This window comes from Macrobrachium nipponense, chromosome 35 (assembly GCF_015104395.2).
Source record: "Macrobrachium nipponense isolate FS-2020 chromosome 35, ASM1510439v2, whole genome shotgun sequence".
In the NCBI taxonomy this organism is placed as follows: Eukaryota; Metazoa; Arthropoda; class Malacostraca; order Decapoda; family Palaemonidae; genus Macrobrachium; species Macrobrachium nipponense.
In genome coordinates, this window is record NC_061096.1 from 48721177 (window position 1) to 48728676 (window position 7500).

A 7500-nucleotide genomic window follows, 5' to 3' on the forward strand; every position below is an offset into this window, starting at 1 on the left:
CGCGCTTAATCCCTTTGGAAGGTACTGTAAAATTGAAAGAATGCCGATCCTGTCGCCAATAACGGAGAGAGAGAGAGAGAGAGAGAGAGAGAGAGAGAGAGAGAGAGAGAGAGAAATATTACCGTTCATATGTAATATCTCCCAAAAAATTACAACACAGGAAAAATTATAAATATGAGTCACTATAGGCAACAAAGCACATGAAAAAAAGCACACAAGGTTTAATCCAATATAACAATAATAATAGACTTTATAACATAGCTCCTAAAATATTTACAATAAATTATCATTACCCTAAGTTCATAACACTTCTCGGTCTTTAATAAGGATGAAATATATGCCAGTGGAAAAATAATGAATTACATTTACCCAAATCTCTCTTCTGCAACGAAGAAAGGTAATGAAAGAGTTATTCAAAAGACGAATAAAAAAAATAAAAATAAAACAGTATCCCTTTCAAAGTGGAGGTGCAGTAAAAATGACGCAAAATACGCTGATATGCGTAGCAAAACTCACGGCAGATTGTTCAGTAACTTCATTATTTTATTTTCAACTCCTTTGTGCGCCCGAAACACAAAGCATTTCGGGATTATTGTCGACATATTCCGTTGGAAAACTGATTCAGTGACATTTGAAAAGAGATTGAACGGAGCTTTTCACTCATATTAAATATTTTTTGCCTTTTCATTGAAAATACGAGGAAATGTGTTCGGGTCCCGTATATATTCAATGAGATCAACATTTTTATGTTAATTTATGCGCGGGCATACACACACGCACACACACACACACACACACACACACACACACACACACACATATATATATATTATATATATATATATATATATATATATATATATATATATATATATATATATATATATATATATATACCCCCCCTTTTGACAAACTACGCAAATTGACAACTCTTACCTGTGGCAGCAGGCGCCCTCTATCTGCAAGCATTGCGTCACTAGCTATTAAGCTCACATAAATACAAAAATATACTATTTATTACCCAAAGCAGATAAACATAAAATAGAACAAAATGATTAATAAGTCATAGTGACAAAAACCCAAGTCTGCCCCACAAAGAAAACTATTAAGTTATCATTCCACTCTCTTGGCTTAGTCTAAGTAATCACTCCTGGACTCAAAATGTCAATTGTTACATTGTATTAGTCAAGTTTAGAAAATCCCGTCTCTAGTATCATAGTATAGAGCCCATCTGTAATAAAGATATATTCGTTACAATATTAAGTAAAGGGGTACACTTCACACTTCTCTCTTTTCAAAGGTAACTGTTTCTAAGTCATTTAAAATATGTGCCATACCTTGATATGGGGTTTTCTCCCGACACTTGGCATTCCCTCGACCATTTTTCTTCCTATCACAAAGGAATGTGTCTTTCCCTCAAGTGACTTGATCAATCAGACCTATAATATACGTACAAACGAATATACATACCCACCACGCCTCAAAACCGCCTGTGGCAACAGTACGGACAGCCACCAGCTTAAAACGCATGCGCATCAGATTCCTTCATTCAAGAAGGCTGTCTCTACAGTGCTCTCTGTCTCCAAGCAAGAGCAGCTGATACAGTATGTAATTCACTAACACATCAATTCATACCTGTAAGATGGCTTGGCCACCTATGTCCTTTGTGCACTCCTGTCGCACGCCACATCAGCAACTAATGCATGATGTATCAATTTGCCACATGATTTAGGGCTACCTCCATTGCTGGAGCCCTTGCACAGAAGTTTAAGAACTCCTAGTGCACAAAATGTGATCAGTATGACACCAAGCATGAACACAATTACTGGAATTGTGTAACGGTCATTGATGAAAAGCTCATCCTCGTCACTAAGATAAACAGAACTCGACAAATAGTTGTAGACACTGGTCGAGTATGTAAACCACCTCAAAACAACTCACCATGTGCCATTATTCAGCATCTGCGACCCTCGTGAGTGTATCCAACAACCCCTCATCGCGAAACTGTAGATTAGACGTTTTCTACTAAAGGAAACGTGGTCACCACCCGGTTTTCAAGGAAATATCCCATGACTTCCATGCAAGTGCTACTCACACCCACCTCATAGAATATTGTAGACTTCTGATTTATCCCAGAACGTATCCTGAGACGATATACCGATGCCATTTCATCCGTTGCAAAGGCAGTCCATAGACTCGCCATTCGTGTGTAGACTCGACTCGACCTCTGGTACTGTAGAACGAAGTCGTTTCCATCGTCACCATCACATGAAGTTGGGAATTCTCTAAAGTCATCGTGTGTCCGTATTTAAAAAGTCTACATGATCATAAAATAACTAAAGTCTTGCTTTTCCCAACAAATCCATCATTAATTAACATACTCAATCTCCTAGTCAAATATTAAAAATTCCTCACTAAACAAAATATAATCTTTACCCACTGAATCCTCACAAGTAATCCCATATCTGACAAACACACTATCCAAAGAGAACCCATAATGTCTAACAGCAAAAACCCCTTTTATTGTTTATATAACTAACCTCCATGAAATATAATGCCAAACACCCCTTCTATCTAACTCACATACCCCAACAAATTATATCTCCTATCTAAAACAGAAAGGCTATTTAGAGCTTAACCCCTATTACGACATCTCTCATAGGGAAAGAAAAAAAAAGATAATAACAACAATAATAAGTGAACTTTCCCCCATTACACAGTGCACATAAGAGAAGAAAAAACATATATAATTCAACATCTTCCTCAAAAGGCAATATGCACCGTTATGGAATTTGCTACCGCAACAATCCCATCGACCAGAAACGACCAGAAAACAACCCCCTTACATGATACATCTCTGTGCAATGCCATAGTCAACATCTACAAGGACAGTGCAAATCTCCGAGTAAACAACTCCAAAGGAAAAAAATCAGCAACTGGATTCATCACAGCATTATCAGCAAAAATCCACCTGTGAACACCTTAGGTGCTTCGAACCGCACTGTAGATTTGTCTGTTCAGACCTGCAATGCCAGAAACCATTATTCTCCACCAAAATTCTATACTGACACCATATAATCATATTCCACAAATTTATTACCAGGATATCACCAAGGTGCCCCCCAAAAATAATTGCCCTTAAATCATAACTCCCCACGACATTACCCCAATTATATAAAACCACAATGCAGTAGTGTCACTCGCCCCAATAATCACAACACAAAAATAAATTCAGACCCAAATTTCATGCACACAGGAATTATCACATGTTTATCATCATGTTTCTCAGCCAAAACAAAAATTCGCCATATTTCCAAACAATTTCCCGTGTAAAATATTAACCTTGGAATCTGACGTCAAAGCATCACAGATTTGCGCATAATAAGAAAAAAAATAGTAGAAGGAAATGAAAGAGAGAAAAACAAATGTTAAAATATTTCACCACCAAATTGCAAAAACCAGACAGCAAGAAAAAAAGGAAAAAAAATACAATTGCACGACAATATATTAATCACCACAACCAATTCTTTTCAATTTCGAGATATGTGTTAACCTCGCTCAGCCGTTTTTTTCCTCTAAGACTACAAATCTGTTTCTAATTTTTTCCTCAATGACTTTAAAAGGACATTCAAATTTAGGGATTATTTTGTAGTTCAGTTCATTTCTCACGTTAAGTTTCAAAAATACCTTGTCAAATGTTTTACTACTACTTTTCTGGTTGTGGATTCGAGATTACGGCTGAGACAAGCATGTCTCTCTCTCGCTGTGGATACCAATGCCTCGATCGTATCCTCCCCATGATGAGGTATAATTAGCAAATCAAATGTGCCTCGTGCTGGACAACCAAACAACGCTTCAAATAGAGACATTTTAATTGAATCACTAACCATAGTGTTAATACTAAGTCTGACAACATTAACATATCTGTCACAATTCTTATCATTACCACCTACAGTTTTCCTAAGAGCCTCGAGCACTTTCCTGTTTGCTCGTTCACACAACCCATTAGCCTCAGGTCTGTATGGAATAATTGTTACTTTCTGTATCCCCATGACTTCTGCTAAACATTCCAAAGTTTTGTTCACAAATTCTCTACCATTGTCAGTCAATAGAACTTCGGGTGAGCCGTATCTGCAAATGATACCATTGAAAAATGCTACGGCTACTTCTTCAGCCATTTTATGCTTAAGTGGGAAAATTTCTACTATCCTTGTATGTTCATCTATTATCACCAACAAGTACTTGTTCGTATACCTAGACTCACAAAAATTTCCATGGATATCCGTATGTATTCTTTGAAAAGGTCTACTCAGTATAGGATACGATCCCAATTTGCATGAAGTTATTCTTGCAGGCTTACATGCGTTGCACACTGTCCAGTTTCTCACAAAATTTTCCACATCTTTCCCCATGTTTTTCCAAATGTATTTAGCACGAACCTCATCATACGTTTTTTCTATTCCTAGGTGTGGACTACCGAACCTGCAATGAACTATATCCAAAACCACTGGAACTAGGACTTTCGAAATTATGATCTGTGTCATATCTCCTTTACTTTCACTGGTTCTCAATTTATATTTAATTTTCCTAACCAATAGATTACCTTCTAACTCCAAACTCGAAAAAGGCAACTTATAGCATTTCCTGACTAATTCCCCTCTAAGAAACGTTTTTGCGTCTGCTAGAATCTCGTCTTCATCTTGCCTTTGCTCTGTGAGACCCATATCCCATTGTATAGCCTCACTAGGGACTTGCGCGACTTGGAATCCTTCCGTGTCGTGAAAACTTCTACTAAGAGAATCTGCAACTACGTTAAATTTGCCCTCTATATATTTGAGCTTTGCATCAAAATCTCTGATAGTTAAAAACCATTGAGCTCTTTTAAGCGACATATCGGGTTTATTAAAAAGATCTAATTATGGCTTGTACTCTGTAAGAACTTCTACTTTATTCCCCATCAGTTACATTTTAAAATGAACCAAGCTCGGCACTATTGCAAAGGCTTCTTTATCTATGGTAGCCATTGATCTCTCGTTGCTGCCCTTTGTCCTGAACTTCCTGCTATAAAAGGCTATGGGATGGAATTTCCCATCAAACTTTTGCATGAGGCAAGCACTTATACCTTCCTGGCTTGCATCAGTCACTTATTTTTGTAAAAGGTTTACTAAAATCTGGAAACTTCAAAACAGGGGGATTCATTAGCGCGTGTAATGGTAATTGCTTTATAGCAAAGAAAGATAAAGGAAAGGAAAACGCATCTTCGAGAAGTTCTGCCACACGGAGGTTTTCGCGTGCGTGTTGGAGGTGCCTGTTCTCATGATGGTTCTAGAATCGGCTGGAGTTTTGTGCAACTTGACAGGCGCCAAAGTGTCGTGAGAAACGCCGTGACTTCTGATGCAATACATCGTCCAGAAACTTTTAAATCGTTCCGGTAATCTTGGGAGTTTGTGACGCTCGCCGTAGGCCCGCCCGCAGAATGCCGTATAAATACGCTGGACGAAGTAGGAGAAGGCAGATCATCAGTTAGTCACAGAGTAAGAGATCATCAGTTAGAGCCACAAAGCAGATTATCAGTGAGAAATCAGCAGCAGAGATCCTCAGAGTGAGATAGGAGATGAAGGATGAAGGATCAGAGAGAACAAGGCGCTCGAGAGAGTTTGGTCGAATTCTGGTCAAGTCGTCGTCAGGAGTAGACGACTGAGTTATTTCGACGTAGAGCAAGACTTCAGAGAAGAAACGTTCTGCAAGAGGTTTAGAGAAGTTTCTGCCCTTCGAGGATCAAGAGTAGACATTATTTTCTGCAATACGGAGGCAAAAAGGCGTCTACAATTAGAGTTCTCCTTTTGTGAAGCCATCGCTTCGAGTTGCAAAACTGGTCGGCAAGTACTTTCATTACCTCACTGTTCTCCCAGTTCATGCAGTGTAAGATTTTACCTTTTTTTATGTAAATAGGAGACACCATTCTGCATTTATCGTTGTTAGTAAGCTTGTAAATAAACCTTTGTTGTGTTAGTGTTTCTTTCTATATTCGTATCCCCAGTTTCAATTGTTGGTGTTGAATTCTTTTTGTTTATAATAATATCGAACCTGAGGCGGACCTCTCTCTCAGTTCGTAACAGCGTGTCCTTGAACTTTTGAAATCTCTCCACCTAGGGTTCCTTCCATTATGACTCAATCTCTTTCTTTGATCTGGGGGTGCGAAAATTTGCTATTGCTTTGACTTTATCGTCCTTTACTCTAACCCCTTCCTTAGATATGACATGGCCTAGATATTTGATTTGCTTTTTCAAGAACAAACACTTAGCTAGCTTAATTTTTAACCCCACTAATCTAAGCCTCCTAAGTACTTCTGTAAGCACTTCCAGATGTTGCGCGATCGTGTCTGTTGCGACCAATATGTCATCCATATACATAAAAACATTTTTGCCCAATAACCCGTGGAAAACTGTGTTCACCAACCTGGTAAAAGTCATCAGACTGCCTGATAAATCGAAAGGCATTCGCGTAAATTGTGTCCCTTGGGCACTGAAAAAGCCATATATTCCTAGCTACTTTCCTAAGAGGGACCTGCAAAAAACCCTGCACCAAATCAATTGAGCTATAAATATTATGTCTCCCGATTTCAACAAAAAGATCTGTTATGCACGCGACTGGATAGCGGTCAGGGATCGTCTTTTCATTTAAACGTCTAAAATCGACGCATACATGGACAGAACCGTCCTTCTTAGGCACCGCTAGCAAGGGAAAGTTGTAAGAAGACACGCTAGGTCTAATGATTCCTTCTTCCTCCCATCTATTGACTTCTTTCTCTACCTGTTCTCTGATTTTGAAAGGTATGCGGTATGCAGGAATATAAATAGGTTTTGTGCCACTCTCCAAATTTACCTTATGCTCTAACACATTAGTCAGCCCCAGTTTATCACCTTGTAAGGCTACCGTTCCCCACATTCTGCCAAGAGCTCGCTTATCACTTCAACATGTTCGCTATAATCCGCATTAGCTTTATGTTCTCTAAATATTCGTTTCCTTGATTTCATTTCTGCCTCTGAAAACTCAGGTTTCCCCTTTACGATAGCCACCGAACCAGTATCACGACTCCAATCTTGGAAATCCAATATATATGTATTCCTCTGGTATCTCCTAACTGTATCATTACAGTTTAGTAATTCTAACCACGTGGTCCCATCCATGGATACACTGTTCACCGATGCCGTGCTAATAACCCCTCTAAGCCTGCTATTTTCAATAACACACACATCTGTAGGTTTTCTCACTTCCAGCAATTTGACTTACCATAGTCTTTGAACCAGGTAATAACACAATATCCTCCGATAAAATACCTCTATATTTGTGGTTAGTATCTCCCCTTCCCACCACCCCGTACACATTACCACCCTTAGTATCATCCCCAGCATTGTTAGTATCAGAAATAACATCAATATTAGTATCAACATCACCATCCATAATATCATCACCACAATTGTTATCACCATGAACTCC